The 21,341-nt window shown below is 44.2% G+C and overlaps 1 protein-coding gene across 1 annotated transcript in view; it reads right to left on the bottom strand.

Moving 5' to 3' along the window:
• LOC119421959 (regulator of G-protein signaling 9-like) overlaps window positions 1–21,341 on the bottom strand; it is a 106,472-nt gene that overhangs the window by 79,339 nt on the left and 5,792 nt on the right. The gene's annotated exons all lie outside the window — the stretch shown is intronic.

Genomic DNA, 21,341 nt, shown 5'->3' with positions numbered 1-21,341 from the left:
CAGTAATGAATAAAAAATCCAGACCACGGGAGGTGAAGAAGTCCTTCAGAATAAAGGTCTTGTTTGTTAAAGATCTAGCATTAACCAGAGCCATGTGAACATGAGATGGAGCCAGGGTGACGTCATCCATCCGTGGAGCTCTGTCCAGCAGCCGCAGGTTATGGTGGTTCACTCCGCGGACGCGGAGGAGAGGAAAGGAGAGGCCACGCAGCAGCGGCCCCCCACCCAGGCCAACAGCAGCCGGGGTGTGATCCGACGCAGGAGCCAGATCGAGCAGGTTGTGGTGGTTCACTCCGCGCACTCGGACGAGGGGGGGGGGAGGCATCGCGCAGGTTGTCCCTCACCCAGGCCAACAACAGGAGCCAGAGAAGAGCTGATGAGATCCAGGGAGCGCCATGAGATAAAACAATTAGATGCAGCTCCAAACTCAGAGAGAGCGGATAGGGAGGACGCCAGCTGAGCTTTCAGTCTGACCAGCTGGCCGCTGCGTCTCCCGCGACGTCTGCGCGCTCTGCGCGCTGGTGGAGCTGGGGCGCGGCACAGGTAGGCCGGCACGTCCGACAGAAATGGAGGGAAAAAAGTTTTCTGGCTGTCATTCACAAACGGAGCCAAGTTGTTAATATCGGGTCGAAGATTAAAAAGCGTTTGGCGATTATACACCAGCAGAGAGTCGACACTAGTTATAAAAGCAAAAAACAACACAAAAACAATCAAAGTATGCAGTTACTGGTGGGAACGTCTGCGTTAACCTCCCCATTTAAATTGTTACTTCCCATGGTCATTCAAACACAAAACCGTCGCTTTTCTTTTTCAGCTCTTATTGACTCAGGCGCTGAACAAAATTTGATTAGCTCTGATTTAGTTAAAGAATATTCTCTTCCGACTCGCGAAATTCCGTCAATTTCTGTCGCCGGCTTAACCGGAGACACGTTGACCCGTATTAATTTAAAAACCACCGTTACATGTCATTATATCAGGAAATCATCATGAAATGACTGATTTCTTCGTTTTCAATTCTTGTACGCCTCAAGTAATTCTAGGTTTCCCTTGGCTTCGTAACCATAACCCCGTTATTAATTGGGAGCGCGGCTGTGTTGATAAATGGAGCGACGAGTGCCTCAGCAATTGTCTGCGCTCAGCTGTTAAAGCGTCCCCTCGAGACACGCCTCCTCTAGAGGAGATCGATCTTTCCTTGGTTCCTGCAGAATACCGCGACCTGGCGGCCGTCTTTAGTAAACAACGCGCTTTGTCACTTCCTCCTCATCGTCCCTACGACTGCGCGATTGACTTGTTACCTGGCGCCCCCTTGCCGTCAAGCAGACTCTACAACCTTTCTGGTCCTGAGAGGGAGTCTATGTCTAACTATATTAATGAATCTCTTGCCTCAGGCATCATTAGACCCTCGACCTCCCCTGTGGGAGCGGGTTTTTTCTTTGTTTCTAAAAAAGATAAATCACTCCGGCCATGTATAGATTATCGCGGTTTAAATAACATAACAATTAAAAATAAATATCCTCTTCCTCTTATTGACTCACTTAAAGAGCAGCTGCAGTCTGCTTCCTGTTTTTCTAAACTTGATCTCCGAAACGCGTACCACCTCGTCCGTATTAAAGAAGGCGACGAGTGGAAGACCGCTTTTCGCACTCCTCAGGGCCACTTCGAATATTTAGTTATGCCCTTTGGGTTAACCAATGCCCCCGCTATTTTTCAGGCGCTCGTTAATGACGTCCTGCGCAACTTTATTGGTAATTTTGTGTTCGTTTATTTGGATGATATTCTTATTTATTCTCGCGACCCCGCTCAACACACGGCCCACGTTCGTATGGTTCTTCAGCGGCTGCTGGAGAACCAGTTATTCGTTAAGGCTGAGAAGTGCGAGTTTAACACCTCCACTGTCTCTTTTCTAGGTTTTATTTTTGAGGGTGGTCGTTGCCGAACCGACCCTGAAAAGACCAGGGCGGTAGTCGACTGGCCGACCCCCGAGTCCAGGAAGCAGTTACAACGTTTCCTGGGGTTTGCGAATTTCTATAGACGATTTATTAAAAATTAGTCGTGTCGCCGCCCCCCTGTCTCAGCTCACTTCAACTGCCCGAGCCTTTCACTGGACCCCGGAGGCTGAAGCCGCCTTCTCGAAGCTTAAGTCCCTCTTTTCCTCGGCGCCCATCCTCTGCCATCCTGACCCCGCGCACCAGTTTATTTTGGAAGTGGACGCCTCTGACACTGGGGTTGGGGCGGTCCTCTCCCAACGGTCTCCTCTGGACAACAAGGTCCATCCCTGCGCCTTTTTCTCTCGTCGTCTTTCCCAAGCTGAACGAAATTACGATGTGGGCAACCGCGAGCTTTTGGCGGTCAAACTCGCTCTCGAGGAATGGCGGCACTGGCTGGAAGGCACTGAGAAACCTTTTTTAATCTGGACAGACCATAAGAACTTAATCTATTTCCGGAACGCCAAGCGTCTGACCCCCCGTCAGGCCCGTTGGTCGCTTTTCTTTAATCGCTTCAATTTTGTTTTGACCTTCCGCCCGGGCTCCAAGAACATTAAACCTGACGCCCTGTCCAGGCAGTTTGCTCCACCAGACTCCCCCGAGCTTTCTGATTCGATTATCCCTTCATCCTGCATTGTGGGCTCTCTTTCTTGGCCCATCACCGCCACCGTCCAACAGGCCCTCCTCTCCGAACCAGATCCTGGTGGTGGTCCCCCCGGCATCCTCTTCGTCCCCTCCAGCATGCGGTCCCAGGTGCTCCAATGGCTTCACTCTAATAAGCTTTCCTGTCACCCCGGAGTCAACCACATGCTCTCCCTCACCAAGACCCATTTCTGGTGGCCCTCCATGAATTCAGACATCAAGGACTTTGTTTCTGCCTGCCCTGTCTGTGCCAGAAACAAGTCCGGTACTCAACCCCCGGCTGGCCCTTTGCTCCCCCTCCCGACCCCTAGTCGCCCTTGGTCCCACATTGCCCTTGATTTCGTTACCGGCCTTCCACCATCTGACGGCAACACCACCATCCTCACGGTGGTTGACCGCTTCTCTAAGGCCGCCCATTTTGTTCCCCTCCCTAAGCTCCCCTCTGCCCTTGAGACTGCCCATTTACTCACCCTCCACGTGTTTAGGCTCCATGGGATCCCGTCGGACATTGTCTCTGACCGAGGCCCGCAGTTCATCTCCCAGGTCTGGCACTCCTTTTGCAAGTCGCTCGGGGCGTCCGTTAGCCTCACCTCTGGTTACCATCCCCAGGCTAACGGACAAGCCGAGCGCTGCAATCAGGAGCTGGAGTCCACACTGCGTTGCCTGGTCGAGTCTAACCCTTCGTCCTGGAGCCAGCACTTGGTTTGGGTGGAGTATGCACATACTCCGCTCCTCTGCCACTGGCATGTCCCCCTTTGAAGCCTCCTTAGGCTACCATCCTCCCTTGTTCCCTGACTCAGAGACATACTGTTCGGTCCCATCCGTCCAGCACCACTTCAGGCGTTGCCGTCGCATCTGGCGCCAGGCCAAAGCAGCCCTCCTTAGGACCGCAGCCCAGGCAAAACGGTTTGCTGACCGCCACCGTTCAGAGACGCCCGCCTACCAGGTCGGCCAGCAAGTCTGGCTGTCCACCAAGGACATTAAGCTGTGGGACACCCCTCGCAAACTGGCCCCCCGCTTCATTGGTCCTTTTCCCATCACCCGTATCATCAACCCCTCTGCGGTCCGCCTCCAGCTCCCCAGGGCCATGCGCATCCATCCCACGTTCCACGTTTCACAAGTGAAACCTGTCTCCCTCAGTCCCCTGTATCCTCCATCTGACCTCCCTCCGCCGCCTCGCCTGATCGACAACCACCCTGCGTTCTCCGTCCGTTCCATCTTGGACGTGAGGCGCAGGAGTAGGGGTTTCCAGTACCTGGTCGATTGGGAGGGGTACGGTCCTGAGGAGAGGTCATGGATCCCCAGGTCCTTTATCCTTGACCCCAGTTTAATTTCCAGGTTCTACAGAGACCACCCCGAGAAGCGCCTCAGGTCGCCAGGTGGCGATTCTTGAGGGGGGGTACTGCAAGGGTCCCACTGCCTGCAGCCTGCCTTGCTGATGGCCGCTGATTACCAACACCTGGCGGCCATCAGCCTGATGAGCCTCTCCATCTACTTAAGGCTGCAGTCCGGTGTGACTCAACGCTGGAGCATATCACCTCTTATGGTATTGTACTGTTATGAGACAAATGTCTTGGTGAAAAGAATTTGTTCACCTTTTGCTCTTTTTTCTAGTTTCCTGGTTCCTCGTGCTCTTTGGATTCCCTCGTGACCTGATTTGGATCCCTTAGCCTCTCAGGTATTCCTCGTGCCTCTTTGCCTCCAGTGCCAGCCTTCCTCGTTCCCCTTTTGGACTCTCGTTGGATTTCCCTCTGCTGCTCGTTCTCCTTGGACTGAAGGACCACCTCTCCCCTTCGGGTTGGACTGTAAGGACAAACGCTCATTAATCAAACAACTTTGGCCTTCCCCGTTGGACAGCTAATAACCTGTCGTCCCTCTTTCCAGGAGCCTCAGAGAAGCAGCCTGTGGATGTCATTTAACTCACTGTAAATAATAAACACTGTTTTTTTGTATTTCCCCTGTGTCTGCCTCGTTCTGGGTCTCATATCATCTGGGTTCCCCGCGCACTCCTAACAAAAACAGGTATTTCACAATATTTTTTGAAGGAGGACAATGAGATCCATGATGAAAATGAAATAGTAAATGGATTTAATCATTATTTTGTTAACGTTGGATCAAGCTTTGCAGCTAAAATACCAAAAGTAGACAATAATGTGAACCATTCAGTTATAGGTTGTGACAACAGTATTTTTCTTAATTGAACTGACAAAGATGAAATAATGAATGTTGTAAAGAATCTTACAGATAAGAGATCGAAAGACTGGGTGGACATGGTTTGTAAAGGACATAATGAGTTATGTTATCGAGCCGTTTACATATATTTGTAATTTATCATTTTCAAAAGGAATATTTCCAGACAATATGAAAGCAGCTAAGGTAGTTCCTCTCTTTAAAAATGGTGATAAATGTGTGTTCAATAATTATAGACCAATATCCTTATTACCACAGTTCTCAAAAATTCTAGAAAAACTATTTGTGACCAAATTAGATAAATTTATTACTAAACAAAACATTCTAAGTAGCAGTCAGTATGGGTTTAGAGCAAAAAACGTTGGTAACGTGCTGTAACCCCAGATTCTATGAGTATAGGCGTAGCCCTTTAAGGCTGTCGCTGATGGGTTTATCCTGTTATGTGAAGCATCACACTGAAAAAATTTAGTCCACGCCCACCTGCTGTGTGGGCCCCACCTGGTCCGTATAAGTTACGTTAAGAGTGGGTAATCGGCTCCCAAATAGCTTAATTTTTTTCTTCAGCCATTTAGGAGCCAGTGAGGCCCGACGCTTAAAGGGCTACGCCTATACTCATAGAATCTGGGGTTACAGTACGTAACCAACGTTCTATTTCGTATAGGCTTCGCCCTTTAAGGCTGTCGCTGATGGGTTAAGGGCGAAGCGAATGTTGTCCTCGCCTCACTGGGTCCATTCGAACACAGTATGAGACAGAAGCTTGCCCACAAAAACGTCTTGTCACTCAGCTCCCCATGTGCATAATTATTCATTGCGTAGTTATGTGTGCCATGCACAGACGCATGTTGTGTAACTATGCGTTCTGAAAAGCATGAATGCCCCAGAAAATTTCAACGGGGAAGGAAGATGTTGTGAAAAGGGGGGGGGGGCATGAACCAACTGATTCATGGCTGAACAGTATAAAAAGATTAATAATAACAAGTGAACTGATTATTAATCAAATGAACTGATTGGTAACAATAGTCATGAACTGATTAGTGACAATAAAACCAAAATAACAGACACAACTTGTGACTGATAACAACATCTCACACTGTAAAGCATGCAAACAGATGTGAGCTTAAACAGGGTTCCGTGAAAACAATAATATTCATTCTGTTAGAGCATTAAGGACAGAATGTGTCATGGAACGAACTGTCAAATCACGCAGATAAAAATGAATAAATAAGCAGGGTGTTGACCACGCGGCCGCAGTGCAAATGCCCTGCATTGTCATACCATTATGCAAGGCAGTCAAAGATGCGATACCCCTGGTCGATTGTGCTCTGAGGTTGGCAGGAGGCTCTAAATCTGATGCTCTGTAGGCTTCAGAAATGGCCTCACACAGCCAGTGTGACAAACGCTGGGTGGATAACGGGCGACCTGCTGATGCATCTCTGTAATGCACAACCAAATGTTGAGTTTGGCGCATTACAGCTGTGCGCGCTATGTAACACGTCAACGCCCGCACCGGACAGAGAAGATGGAAAGATGCTTCTTCTTCTGATCTGTGGGGGGGTGGGAAAAACCCCTCCAATGATATCAGAGAGTCAGAGTCAGAGTCAGAGTTTCTTTATTGTCATTCGCACCTCATGTGGTACATGTGGTGGAGCGAAATTATGTACACAGGGTCCCAGTTACATCCAACAATAAAATGTATAAGAAAAACAGTAATAACATCTAAGATATGAACTAAGAAAAACATCAACTAAATATACACTAAGCACTCATGACATAAAACATTGAACATCAGCACAAACATGAACATGAGTCTGTGAGCAGATGTGCACGCATGAACACATCAACATTGAAACAGATCAGCAGCAACATTATATGGTTTTTCACAGTGATTATTCTAGTTAGAGATTCATGAGTCTAACAGCCTCAGGGTAGAAGCTGTTCCTCAGTCTAGTGGTTCTATACTTAATGCTCCTTAACCTCCTTCCTGAGGGGAGTGGGGCAAAAAGTGTGTGTGCTGGGTGAGTGGGGTCCTTCATGATGCAGGTGGCCCTCTTCCTGCATCTGGAGGTGTAGATGTCTGTGATGGTGGGGAGGCTGATTCCAACAGATTTCTGTGCAGCCTTCACCACTCTCTGCAAAGCTTTTCTTTCTGCAGCTGTGCAGCCTCCATGCCACACATTGATGCTCGAGCACAGGATGCTCTCCACTGCACACCTGTAGAAGGAGGTGAGGACTGAGCTTCCCAGACCAGATCGCCTCAGCCGTCTGAGGAATTAGAGTCTCTGGTGAGCTTTCTTGATCAGGCTGGTGGTGTTGTTGCTCCAGCTGAGGTTGTCATTTATGTGTACAACCAAGTACTTGTAGCTGGAGACCACTTCCACCACAGATCCTCTTATGTTCAGGGGGGTGTAGATGTTTTTGTTCCTTCTGAAGTCCACAATCATCTCCTTTGTCTTCTTCACATTGATGTGAAGGTTATTCTCTTTGCACCAGCTCTCCAGGTGTTCCACCTCTTGCCTGTAGCTGGACTCATCATTATCGTCATCATATCGCTCTTGATTTAAAGGAGCTTGTGATGTTTTTAGGCATAAAAGCTGGGTTTGGTCTTAAATCAGCTGAGCTGCCGTCAGCCTGAATTCTGAGACATGACGGAGCGACAGAGAGGGCAGATAAATCACTCACTCTCTTAGCGGATGTTAAAGCCAGCAGCAGGGCTGTTTTAAGAGACAAGAATTTAAGTGGAACCTGATCCAGAGGCTCAAATGGAGCTTTGATCAGGGCCTGCAGGACCAGCGTTAAATCCCACTGTGGAGCAAGTGGGCGTGAAACAGGCCTGCGTCTCTGTATACCTTTTAGAAAATGCTTCATCAGCGTATGATTAAAAGCTGTTCTGTCTCTGAACCCTTTGTGGCAGGAAGAGATGGCTGCAGTGTACATTTTAATCGTGATGAACGTTAAGTTCCTGTCCATCAGCTGTTGTAGAAAAGACAGCACGCCGCCTAATGGACATGAGGTGGCCTCTACACCCTTCTCTGTACACCAGTGCTGAAAAGCTGTCCACGTTGATGTGTACAGCGCTGTGGTAGATGCAGCACGTGAATCCTGGATTGTGCACACTACATCCTGTGGGAGACCCATCCTCTCTAAGCGGAACCGCTCAGCGGCCAAACCCACAGGTGCTGGCCTATTTCTGGGTAACTCCTGATCGCTCCTCCTGCCTGAAGGAGAGCATCCTCCCTCCACAGCAGTTTCCACTGGCGCCACGACAGCAGGCGTTGCAGGACTGGGAACCATGGTGCGTTCACGCGCTCGGGGGCCACCAGGACAGCTGTCAATCCCTCCACCTGAACTCGGTTCAAGAACCGTAAAATCAGAGGGGGTCGAGGAAACGCGTACAGAAGCGTTTTGAGCCATGTGCTGTGGGCAAACGCATCTACCCCCAGCGGTGGTTCGTCTCGCGGGCTCAGAGAAAACCATAGTTGACACTGAGCGTTCTCTCGTGTCGCAAACAGGTCCACAGCTGCTTTGCCAAATTTCTGCCATGTCTGAGTCATCAGGTCCGGGTGGAGAGTCCAGTCCCTGTGACGTAGACCGCCCCTGGACATCACATCTACCCCTTTGTTCAGAACACCGGGTATGTAAACTGCTCTGATGGAGAGCAGATTTTGGTGAGCCCAACACAGTAGCTTTCGCGCAATGTGTAACATCTGGGCTGAGCGCACACCCCCCTGCCGGTTTATGTACGCAGCAGTCACCTTGTTGTCTGTGTGAATCAAAACGTGTTGATTCTGTAGCACAGGAGCAAAGTGTTGAATCACGTTCAGCACCGTGAAACACTCCAAAACATTTATGTGGGCTGATGTGTGATGGGGCCACAGTGCCCCTACTGCTTGAGATAGGCATGTCCCCCCCCCAGCCTGACAGCGACGCGTCCGTGAAGACTGGCACGTGTGACGTGGGTCTGCTGACAGGGCCTCCCTCCGACAGAACCAGGGTGATTCCCCAGTGTCGGAGGTCTGCACTCACGGAGGGGGGAACAGTGATCATCCGTCTCTTTTGTTTTACTGGGTCCACACGCAGATGCGCAAACCACCTCTGGAGGCGTCTTATGTGTAATAAACCCAGCGGGACCACTGTGTGAGCTGATGATATAGTTCCTAACAGCTTCATGACGGAGACAGCTGTTACCACTCTGCCAGGTCTTACGTGACGGAGCTGGTCTTTTAAAGTGTCGATTCTCGTTTGTGATAAACGAGCCCTCATGGTGGTTGAATTTAACTCCACTCCCAGATAAGCAATTGTCTGGGCCGGGAAAATCAAGCTTTTCTTCCAATTTATGGCGAAGCCCAGATTTAACAGGTGTGATGTCAACACCTGAGCCTGCATCACTGCTTCCTGTTTGGAGCGTGACAGCAGCAGCAGGTCGTCCAGGTACAACAAGACTCTCATCCCTGCTCTGTGTAACGGATGCAGGGCTGTCTCCACACACTTTGAGAACGTACGAGGCGCGAGGGAATACCCGAACGGCAGCCTGTTGTACTGATACTTCATCCCTTGAAAGGAGAAACGCAGGGATTTTCTGTGTTTGGGGATGATCGGTATGTGAAAATAAGCATCTTTTAGGTCGACGGAAAACAAACCAGTCGTTTCTCTGGATGTTGTCCAACAGCTGTCTGGTTGTCAACATGTGAAACGGTCTGTCCATGATCGCCTTGTTGAAAGCTGACAGATCCAAAATCGGTCTCATCCCTCCGGTCCGTTTGGGGACCAGGAAGTAACGTGAGTTAAAACCTGTGTTTTCCTCTCCGTTGGGAACTCTGGAGATTATTTCTTTTATCAGAAGCTCTTGGACTTCTGCATTTAGGGAACAGAAAGTCCCTTCATATCAGCAGCTTCCCGGATAATGTCGGGCAACTCCGAAAGGAGTGCGCCGACGGCAGGGAGCGACGTGGCCGTTGAGGCTGGAAGGTCAGTGTTATTAGCTTGCTGAAGAAAAATGGGAGCCGATTACCTGCTCTTAACGTAACTTATACGGACCGGGTGGGGCCCACACAGCAGGTCGGCGTGGACTAAATTTTTTCTGTGTGATGCTTCGCATAACGGGATAAACCCATCAGCGAAAGCCTTAAAGGGCAAAGCCTATACAAAATAGAACTCTACATCAATGGCTCTCGTGGAATTAATAGAACAAATAACTACTGCTGTCAATCAAAAACAATATTGTGTTAGTATTTTTGTTGATTTAAAAAAAGCATTCGATACTATTGACCACACTATTCTCCTTGAAAAATTTAATAAATATGGTATAAGAGGACCAGCATTGCACTGGGTATCTAGCTATTTGAAAGATAGGAAACAGTTTGTACAAATAAATGGTGTAAGATCTGACCTCTGCAATATCACGTGTGGAGTTCCTCAAGGCTCTGTACTTGGACTAAAGTTATTTATTTTATATGTGAATGACTTAGTAAATGTATCAGGACTCCGCAAATGTGTCCTTTTTGCAGATGACACCACTTTTTTTTGTTTGGGTAAAGATGTAAAACATGTTGGAATTGATGAAGACAGAATTTGATAAAATACAAACTTGGTTTAAAACTTAATAAATTTTCATTAAATTTAGATAAAACTAAATACATGATTTTCAGTAACAAAAAGAGAACTGTTGATGATCCATTTAAAATTGAGGGTGTTGAGATTTGTAGAGCTAATGAGATGAAATTTTTGGGTGTAATCACTGATGAACAGCTAACATGGAAAAATCACATAAATTCTGTAAGAACAAAAATAGCTAAATCTATTGCAGTACTATACAAAGTCAGGGAATTATTAAATGATAAAGCTCTGTACATGTTGTATAACACAATCATTGTTCCACATTTAATCTATTGCATTGATGTTTGGGGGAAAGTGTGTAAAACGTTTACAAAACCTATTTTTATTTTACAGAAAAGAGCTGTAAGAATTATCACCAGAAAGCATTACAGTCACCCATCAAGCACATTATTTTATCAACTGAAGTTATTGAAGTTCCATGATTTGGTAGATTATAGTATTTTATCAGTTATGTATAGGGCTCAAAATAACACATTACCATTAAATATCCAGACATTTTGTTAAAAGAGAAAGTTGTTATAATCTTAAGGGGATAGAGATATTTGTCAAACCACAATTCAGAACTAGTCTGAAGGGAAGGTCTTCCTCAATCCAAGGAGTTGGATTGTGGAATGTTCTAGAGAGTGATGTTAAAAATGTCAAGTCAATGTGTACATTTAAGAAAAAGATCAAAACTGGATTGTTAAAAAAAATATACAGGTATATGAAGTAGCTTAGTGTGTTTTTTGTATTAGAATTAGAAAAATTAGAAAGAGTTATTCATTTCGTTCTGTTACTTGAAAATTATTATGATTGAAATAATTGTTTGATAAAAGGGGCAGAAATAATGAGATTTTTTTCTTCTTTCTGCTGCCTTTCATTTTAAATATTTTGTATCTTTTTTATATTGTTATGGAATTGTTTTGTACTTTTTTAAAATTAATAAACTTTATACCATATACCATACCATCTGTACAGTCCAACACTTGCTGAAGTGTCGTCTGATCTAGGCAAGTTGTTAGTTTTTGTTTAATGTGCTCTTCTTTGGCCTTCAAGGCCTCAATAGTAAAATTGGTCTGTCTCACCCGTTCATTCAGCAGCTGGGTTTGTGCCTTCTGAAGGATCTTGCTTGCCCGGTGCCCGCTGACCGAAGATTTTAGTTCCAGGCTCTTGGGAATGATGCCACTTTGTCGACATCTGAGGTTGAATCGCAAGTGGTTCCTGTAGTCTGCCCTCTTCCTTGCTGTTTTCTCAAATTCTCTAACTAGTTTGAGGCAATCCTGGCCAAAATGGTTCAAAATATCCTGATGCATGCTCAATAATCCAGGTAGAAAAATCTAAAACAGGTAAATCTGGTCCTCTGGACATTCAAAAAACAAAACAAAGCAAAACAAAAACTAAAAATGTAGAAACATTTCGTCTTTCATCCCAAAGGCTTCCTCAGTCTGAGGTGCTGTATTCAGCTCAGTCTTATAAATGACACCTTCTCAGAGTGGATCAACCAGTTTGCTGCTGACAACCAAAACCAGCTGCTCACATGGTCAAGAAGAACCATCAGCCTAGCAATGGATCATTAGCACACTGATGGCTGTTTACTATTCACAGGAGGCTGAGTGATACTAGCAATAACAGCATTGTAAGAGGGGGACAGTTGAACTCGGAGTCCTCCACCCCGTTTAATGATGGACGATTTCTTTTCACAAAGATGGCTTCCTTTACTCCTCTCTCAAATCATCGTTCCTCTCTATCCAGGATGTGAACATCGAACATCAGGAAATACTCCTGTATGTTTACAAATCGCTGAACATCCTGATGCATGCTCAATAATCCAGGTAGAAAAATCTAAAAAAGTTAAATCTGGTCCTCTGGACATTCAAAAATTGCTTTGTTTTGTTTTTTTGAATGTCCAGAGGACCAGATTTAACTTTTTTAAATCGCTGAACAGTTTCTCCCCCCCAATTTGCTACAGCCGTATGTCCCACCACGTTCTCTGAGGTCAGCGGACCAGTTACTTCTCACAGTTCCAGGAACTCGTCTTAAGCACAGAGGTGACAGGGCCTTCTCTGCAGCAGGTCCAAGACTTTGGAACGAGTTACCTCTGCTTGTCAGACAAGCCCCCTCCGTCTCTGTTTTCAAATCCCGTTTAAAAACCCACTAGCTTTCAACACCAGATGATCTGTGTTTTGAACCTGTATGCTGCACACTGGTTAGTCGTTATATTTATTGTCTGCAATTTTTTATGTCTATGGGGCGGCTGTGACTGTGTGGTTAGAGCAGTCGTCCTCCAATGCAATAGTTGGGGGTTCAAATCCACCAGCAGTCACATGCCGAAGTGCCCTTGGGCAAGACACTGAACCCATCAATACCTCTGATGTGTGTCCCATCGGTGTATGAATGTGATAAAAGCACTGATCCTTAGAATGATTTGTTCAATTATCTTTGTAGAGATCTAGTAGAGTGCTGTATGAATGGGTAAATGAGGCACAGATTGTGTTGTAAAGCGCTTTGAGTATCTCGACAAGATAGAAAGATGCTATATAAGTACAGTCCATTTATATTCTGATTTACTTCATTTTGTATATTGCTTTGTGTGTTGCCTGTTTTTCTGTCTGTACAGCACTTTGGTTGGCCCTGTCGCTGTTTTAAGTGCTCTATAAATAAAATGGTATGGTATGGAATGTCTTTAATTCATCCTGACATGTATACAAGCTCTCAACTCATTCTGTTATCTATCCATGCTTTCAATTAATACTTTCATGTATCCTTGCTTTTAATTCATCCTATCTTCTATCCATGCTTTCAGTTCATCCTGTCATTTATCCATGTTTTCAGTTCATCCTGTTCTTTATTCATGCTTTCAGTTCATCCTGTCATCTATCCATGCTTTCAATTACAATTGCATGCCAGGGACACAGAAAAGTGGGTGAAGAATGTATCTGACAGACAGCTCACCCAGCCGGAGACAGAGATTCTTGCCAGGGGACTGAACTTTGCGGTTGCACCAAGTAGAATTCCTTTGGTGGAGATGATCACAGCTACTGAGTCAGCCATCCGCAACAACAAAATTAAAGAGGCTGAAGCAGAACAGCTCAGAATCAAAGTTTCAGCCTGCCTCAGCAATGCCAAACCACCACCTTCCAACATCAGTAGAGAGGAGAGGGACACACTCACCACTCTTAGCAAGGACAAAAACATCATCATTCTCCCAGCAGACAAAGGAAGGTGCACAGTGATTTTGAACCAGAAAGACTATCATGCAGTGGCGATTTTAGCCTCTTTTTAGGGGTGCTGAAGCACCCCTAAACTTTAGCTTAGCACCCCTAAAAATTTTAGAAAACCATTTTGTAAGGAAACTCGGTTCTTAAACTTTAGATTCACCAAAATCTTGAATAAATATGGAATGACACGCATTAAACGGGCCAGTAAAATCTATGATTTATTTTTTTACGAGTCGGATGCTGAGCGCCAGCTGTCAATCATTCCAGTAAGCTCCTCATCTAACCAATCGGTGATCGCATTTGTCTCAAAGGGAACGCCCCTTACCTTCAGGCGCTGCATGTTTTTATCTGACTGCGTTGTCGGGGTTTTGTATTACGATCGATTTGCGGTCTGAGCGATTTCATTAAAAAAATATATCATTGGAAAAAATGTCTAAAGTCCAGCGGCCGACCTCATGAGCAGCTGAATTTAACAGTGATCAACAGAAAATACCTCATGTTCACCTGTACAAAGTAACTGCAAGTAAAATCCTCCATTTTCTGTCATAATCACTTCGTATATATATATATATATATATACTATATGGGTAATTAAAGTTTAATGCTAAAGCTAGCTGTGCTTTGTTTTGTGTGTTAATGTAGATATATGTTGCAACTTATTACAGCTCCATTTCATATTGACTAGTGATTTTTTTATCTTAAAGTTAGCTTACACTACATCTCTTAAACTGTGGTGGCTAGCTAGAAATTAAAAAGTTAGGTAGCCTACTTTATGCCACTGCGTTATATGTAGACCTACTAGTGACTTTTTAAAAAAAAGTTTAACCTTAAGCTACATTTGTTTGCCTGTGAATAGAAATTTGATTTGTACTTTAACTTTGATAGGCCCACCTCATGGAGAGTGAACTGAAACAGTGGAACAGCAGAACCCTGACCCATAATTTCTACTTTTCCATAGATGGACATTCGCTCTTTCTTTAAAAAAATAGGCCCACCACAGCCAGGTTCAGGTAAGGGAATATAAAACATCCCCACTGAGCAGCCTAGTAACCCAATATTAAAAAAGCAAACATGTAAATATAATGTTGATGAGTGTAACCTGCCTGTACTTATTGGATTGATAAATTATTGACATTACTTACTGGTTGACACTGACAGCACAAGGAGGAGGAGAGGAGGATAGAGAGCGAGCCCAGGAGAGAGAGCAAGATGAACCAGGTTAGAAATAAAAAACAATCGTCAAGACCATTGCATATATATTTTTTAAACACATTTATGAGGGAGACTCATATTATCTGCACCTTTTTTTCTAATGGCAATTTGCAATGCAATGATGTTTTGCAATGGGCAATCACATATGCAAAGTGACAATACATTCTTTAATTAATTTAGAATTATTTCAGTGATATTTATGAATGGAAATTGTGCACAGCATTTGTTTGCTTTATTTATTTGAAGATTACTTTGAATAAGTTCTGTACAAAAATGTTTGTATGCACAAAGAGGGAAAAAGGAGCACACAGAGAGAGGGAGTGGAAGAAGCAGGTAAAGATAATGGATGGATGGATGGATTGAGTGCAATGTCCACAAAAGGAAAAAAGAGAAGGAGCGAGGACAAAGAGAGGGAGCAAGACATGGAAGAAGCACGTGAGAAAATAAGCCTAGATTTTTATAGGGACAAAACACTTCATTGTTAATATGAAAAAAACAGCATTGTATTCATATTATATTTACACCTGTTTTATCTAGAACTAATTTAAGCCACTATTAATTTTTTTTATTCTGAATTGTGCTATTCAAGGAAAGAGAGAACAACAGGGAGAGTATCTTGAAGGAGAGAGGGAGCAGACTGGAGAGGTACATGAAGAAGCAGAAGAGCTTGAAGAGCAGGCTGGCCAGCACTCTGGAGTATCAGTGTCTACAAATGTAGCCTCTGATTTAGGTGACAGGGACACTGGTCCTAAACAACTAAAGCTGCCTCAGTACCCACAAAGTATGTTTGGCACACAGAAGAGAGCCTTTCAGTATAACTGGTTCCAGAGTTTTATCTGGCTGGAATACTCTCCTGCAAGGAATGCTGCATTTTGCTATAGTTGTAGGCTGTTTGGCAAAAATTTAAAACGGGACGTTTTTGTGACTGGTGGGGTGAAAAATTGGAGAAAGGCACTGAGCTTATTCTATAAGCATGAAACCACACAATCACATAAAGACAGTGTGGTTTGCTGGCAAAGCTATAGAGCTAGTTTGTCTAAGGGCAGTGTTCTGCAGCAAATAGAGAGTGCAACTTCCTCTGACATCAGTGAGAGGAGGGAGTACCTGAAGCGCATTGTGGCATTGACTTGTATGCTGGGGAAACAGGGTATTCCATTTAGAGGTCATGATGAGTCAGCTGACAGCCACAATAAAGGAGCATTTTTGGCATGCATGGATCTTCTGAAAATGTTTGACCCTTTTTTGAAAATGTACACTCCTCCATCAAACACCACCTATCTTTCATCTGCTTGTCAGAATGAAATGATACAATGTTGTTCCGAGGATGTGACAGCAGCTATTGTAAGTGAGATGAGGGAGTCAAAGATGTATGCCATTATGGCTGATGAAGCAAGGGATGGAAAAACTGAACAGTTGTCGATCTGTGTGAGATATGTTTCAGGGGGTTTTGTGAAGGAAAGGTTCCTATCCCTTACAGAGTTGAACAGTTTTGATGCTGCATCAATATCCACTGCAATTGAAGACCAGTTGGTGGTGAAAGGTATTGATGATTTGAAATGTGTGGCTCAAGCATATGATGGGGCAGCAGTTATGAGTGGGCCAGTAGGGGGTGTCCAAGCCCATTTTCGAAAGAAGCACCCTGAAGCAATTTATGTGCATTGTTATGCACATGAATTAAACATCATCTTGTGCCACACATGCAGAGCAATTTCTGAGGCCAGAGAGCTTTTTGAGATTCTGGAAAGTGTCTACTCTTTTTTCAGTGTCTCTCTTGTGAACCATCACAAGTTTGTAGACGTGCAAAGAAAGCTAGGATTGCAGCAAAGTGAACTTGTCCAGTTGTCAAACACACGTTGGGCCTGCCAACTTCGTTCAGTAAATGCAGTACTTGACAACTTCCCTGCCATCGCTGAATGCCTATCTGCCATCAACACACCTTTAGCAGCAGGACTGAAGGCAAAACTCTGTAAATTCTCAACAGTGTACTTGCTGTTTGTTTTCCACACTCTCCTGTCTGTAACAGCATGTTTACACAGATACCTGCAGAATAAGACCACTGATCTCGCCCAAGCAGTGGAATACAAAAATGCAGTAATTGATTCTCTCAAGGAGAAACGCAATGATGCCACTGCTGTAAATGTTCATGCCAAAGCTATGGCCTTATGTGAGGCTAACCAAATATCAACCCACAATCCTCCTTTTCAGAGGCGTAAGGCAAAACAAATGGAGGAATATGTTGTGGAGTCTGCTTGTGGGGCAGGCAGTGAGGTTAGTAGTACATCAAAGTTGGAAGACCTCAAACAAAAGCTACTGTTTCCTTGCTTGGATCGAATGTTGGCAGAACTTGAGAAGCGTTTTTGTGATGTTGGTAAGGAATTACTAAATGGAATTAATGCATGCAGACCAACATCAGACCAATTCTTGTCTGAGCCAGCATTGTCAGCACTGGCACTTCACTATCACATTGACCTCAAGTCAGAAGAGGTGATGGTAGCCAAAAATTACATGAGACGCAAAACAGAGGCTGGTGGTGTTGAAGACATATTGACCGTTTTCAACTTACTTGATGCTGACATGTTCCCTTCACTTAAAACTACTGTTCAAGCTGCTTTGACAATACCAGTTAGCAGCTGTAGTTGTGAGAGGTCCTTTAGTGCCTTGCGTCGTCTCCATACCTGGCTCAGGAGGACCATGGGGCAAAACAGGCTGAATGATCTGGCTGTAATGTCTATTGAGAAGGAGTTGCTTAACACGGTCAGTTCTGAAAAAGTTATTGACAGATTTGCCAGCCTAAAGGTTAGGCGACACAGTTTAGTTCTGCCAAAATAGAAAGCAACATTTGCTTAGATGTTGTTGATGTTAGTTTTTGTTGTGGGTTAATCAGGATTATAACCAGATTTTCATTCTTTTCTGGCTATTCATATCTTTCTTCTTTAAAATTTACTGACTATTTGAAATTGTGAATTACAAACAAGTTATTAATCTATTTGCCTTTGATTGATACATTTGATTTATATGTGTGATCAACATTAAAAGCTTTTAAAAATGTTTAGACCACCATCTACCTTGTGGACAATGTTTTTTGAGCCATGAAGGCAAGAACAGTCAGTTATGTTCAAGTTTCTTTATTGTCATTCACATCACATGTGGTATGAGGTAGAACAAAATTATGTACACAAGGTCCCAGTTACATCCAAAAATAGCAAAAGTATAAAATATAAAAAGTAAAGGTATATAAGGATCTAAGATATGCTAAACTGTACTTTAAATGGTACGCTAAAACTTCTAAGATATACTCTGTTGTTGCAGTCGTGAAACTACTCACAGTCAGTCACCTGGATTCATGGTAAAATACCACTACAGTACTTTTACTTAGATGTATTATTTTTCAGGTTATAAAATTGTTTAATCTTCCCCAACCTACTTCAGAGCAATTATTGCATTAGACTTTTGCTTTTGCTGTACTCTTATCCAGGGTGATGTACAGTGAGCCCACTACAACTGCTCCCTCTGGAGAAACTAAGAGCAAAAATACAATTTATCATAGGGTGAAGTGCTTCCTTACCACTTTACCATCACCACTCTTTATCAGAGAATTAAAACCCAAAAAGTGATTCAATGTTAGATTTGTCATGCAATATTAATTTATTTTTCACTTATTTTGGACAGTTCTAATCATTATGATTAAGCCCTTCAACAACTTCCTGTGGGAACAATAAAGTTCTGTCTTATTTTTTCTTGTCTTCTCAGTTTATAGACCTTTTGCCTTTGTTTTCTGTGATGGTTCAGAAACAAAACAGAAGTTTAAGAAACAATCATCTGATCCATTGAAATAACTGTTTACTATTGAACTTATATGATCGCCGTGTCATTCAAGCAAAGAGCCATTTTCAGCACTGGGGGCTAAGCACCCCTAAAGGTCAAATCCTAGAATCGCCCCTGCTATCATGAGAAAGTTATTACACTCCTTAGTGACTTAACCACTTATGAACCTCTGAAAAGAGATCCAGGAAGTGGTTACAAGAAGAAATTGATAAATTGCCTGAAAATTTTGGAGCAGGACAAGGCTATTGACTGTTTTCTATACCACAGACTGTACCCAGGGGAAGCCACACCTAGTCTGTATGGTTTACCTAAAATCCACAAACAAGGTGTACCTTTAAGACCAATTGTTAGCATGATTAACTCTGCCACTTACAATGTTTCCAAATATCTGGCGTCTGTACTCATCCCTTTAGTTGGCAGCTCAGAACACCACATACAGAACACCATGGACTTTGTGGATAAGGTGAAGGATGTCATCATGGAGACTGATGAAACAATGGTCTCTTTTGATGTCACATCACTCTTTACGTGCATTCCTGTTGATGATGCAGTAGAGGTGGTCAGTTTAAGATTAAAATCATACACCACTCTGAGCAGCAGGACCACACTTTCCACAGAACAACTGTGTCAACTCTTGAAACTGTGCCTGCAGTCAACCTACTTCACATATGCGGAGCAATATTATAGGCAGAAACATGGGTGTGCTATGGGGTCTCCAGTTTCTCCTATTGTTGCCAACCTGTACATGGAGGAGGTAGAAAAGAGAGCCTTGACGTCCTTTTCAGGGACACCACCAAGTCATTGGTTCAGGTATGTTGACGACACCTGGGTTAAAATTAAATCCGATCACATCAACTCTGTGGATAAATACATCAAGTTCACACGAGAAGATGAAAAGAATGGCAAGTTGGCTTTCTTGGACTGTGAGGTCTCAGTCTCTGATAGAGGACATTTGCAAACTGAGGTGTACCGCAAACCCACCCACACAGACCAGTATTTGCAGTTTGACTACCATCACCCTTTGGAGCACAAGTTAGGAGTCATCAGGACTCTGTATCACAGAGCAGACAGCGTCCCCACTAGCTCAGGAGCCAGGCAGAAGGAGAAATCCCACACAAGACAGGCTCTAGAGCAATGTGGGTATCCTAACTGGGCCTTCCTGAAAGCAGAGAAGAAACCCAAACAGGACTCCAGTCAGCCAACAGGTGAAAAGGAGGAACCCAGACCCAGACCAGTGGTCATTCCATATGTTGAGGGAGTATCAGAGAAACTGAGACGTTTATTTTCTAAACATAACGTCCCAGTGGCTTTTAAACCCCAAAATACATTACGGCAAAGACTGGTTCATCCCAAAGATCCAGTCCCCCGGCACAAACAGAGTAATATTGTGTATGCTGTTCAGTGTCAGGAGGGCTGTGATCAGTCTTACATCGGGGAAACTAAACAGCCACTGGCCAAAAGGATGGCCCAGCACAGAAGATCAACATCATCAGGCCAGGACTCTGCGGTCTACACTCATCTCCAGGCCAGCGGTCACTCTTTCAGGGATGAAGATGTGTACATCCTGGATAGAGAGGAACATTTTTTTGAGAGAGGAGTAAAGGAGGCCATCTTTGTGAAAAGAAATCGTTAAACAGGGGTGGAGGCCTCCGGGTTCAACTGTCCCCCTCTTACAATGCTGTGATTGCTAGTATCACTCAGCCCTCTGTGAGTAGTAAACAGCCATCAGTGTGCTAATGATCCATTGTTAGGCTGATGGTCCTTCTTGAGCATGTGATCAGCTGGTTTTGGTTGTCAGCAGCAAAACTGGTTGATCCACTCTGAGAAGGTGCTATTTAAGAGACTGAGCTGAATACAGCACCTCAGACTGAGGAAGTCTCTTGGATGAGAGACGAAACGTTTCTACATTTTTTTGTTGTTTTGCTTTGTTTTGGTTTTTGTTTTGAATGTCCAGAGGACCAGATTTAACTTTTTTAGATAATTCAACCCGTCATCTATCCAGCCTTTCAATTCATTCTGTCATCTATCCATGTATTTAATTCACCCTGCCATGTATCCATTCTTTCAGCTCATCCTGTCATCTATCCATACTTTCAGCTCATCCTGTCATCTTTCCATGCTTTCAATTCATTCTGTCATCTATCATTACTTTCAGTTCAGCCTGTCATGTATCCATGCTTTGAATTCATCCAGTCATATGTTCATGATTTCAGTTCATCCTGTCATTTATCCATGCTTTCAATTCATCCTGTCATGCATCAATGCTTTGTTTTCGTGCAGAGTGTTTAGCTCGTTAGTTTCTTTGCTACTTTTCTGTCAGGGCTTTAACAAGGTGACATTAAAACAGGCACCTGCTCCGAGAGCAGTGATCATGTGAATGTTCTGTGGCTTTGATTTAAAACTATTCAGATTAGCTTTGAAAATAGTTGTGTGAATGGTTACTTTTAGCTTTTAGCTTGTAGCTTTAATAACTAAATTGCAGCTTCTTTGAGAAATCTCAGCAGTCCCGTTATATTTTACCAGAACTAATATTTCTCTGGTGAACACAGTTTCTTCCTGTGTTTCAGCAGCACATACTTCATCTTAATGTTGTGTGTGTGTGCAGGGTTCTGAAACGTCTGCTGTCGCTTCTTAAAAGCTGGCCCTGCAGTGACACCTGACTGAAGGGCAGCAGAGC

Source organism: Nematolebias whitei, chromosome 15, assembly GCF_014905685.2.
Source record: "Nematolebias whitei isolate Nwh7 chromosome 15, NemWhi1, whole genome shotgun sequence".
NCBI lineage: Eukaryota > Metazoa > Chordata > Actinopteri > Cyprinodontiformes > Rivulidae > Nematolebias > Nematolebias whitei.
Note: the sequence above shows the minus strand (reverse complement) of the source record. Positions and strands in the feature narration are given on the sequence as shown.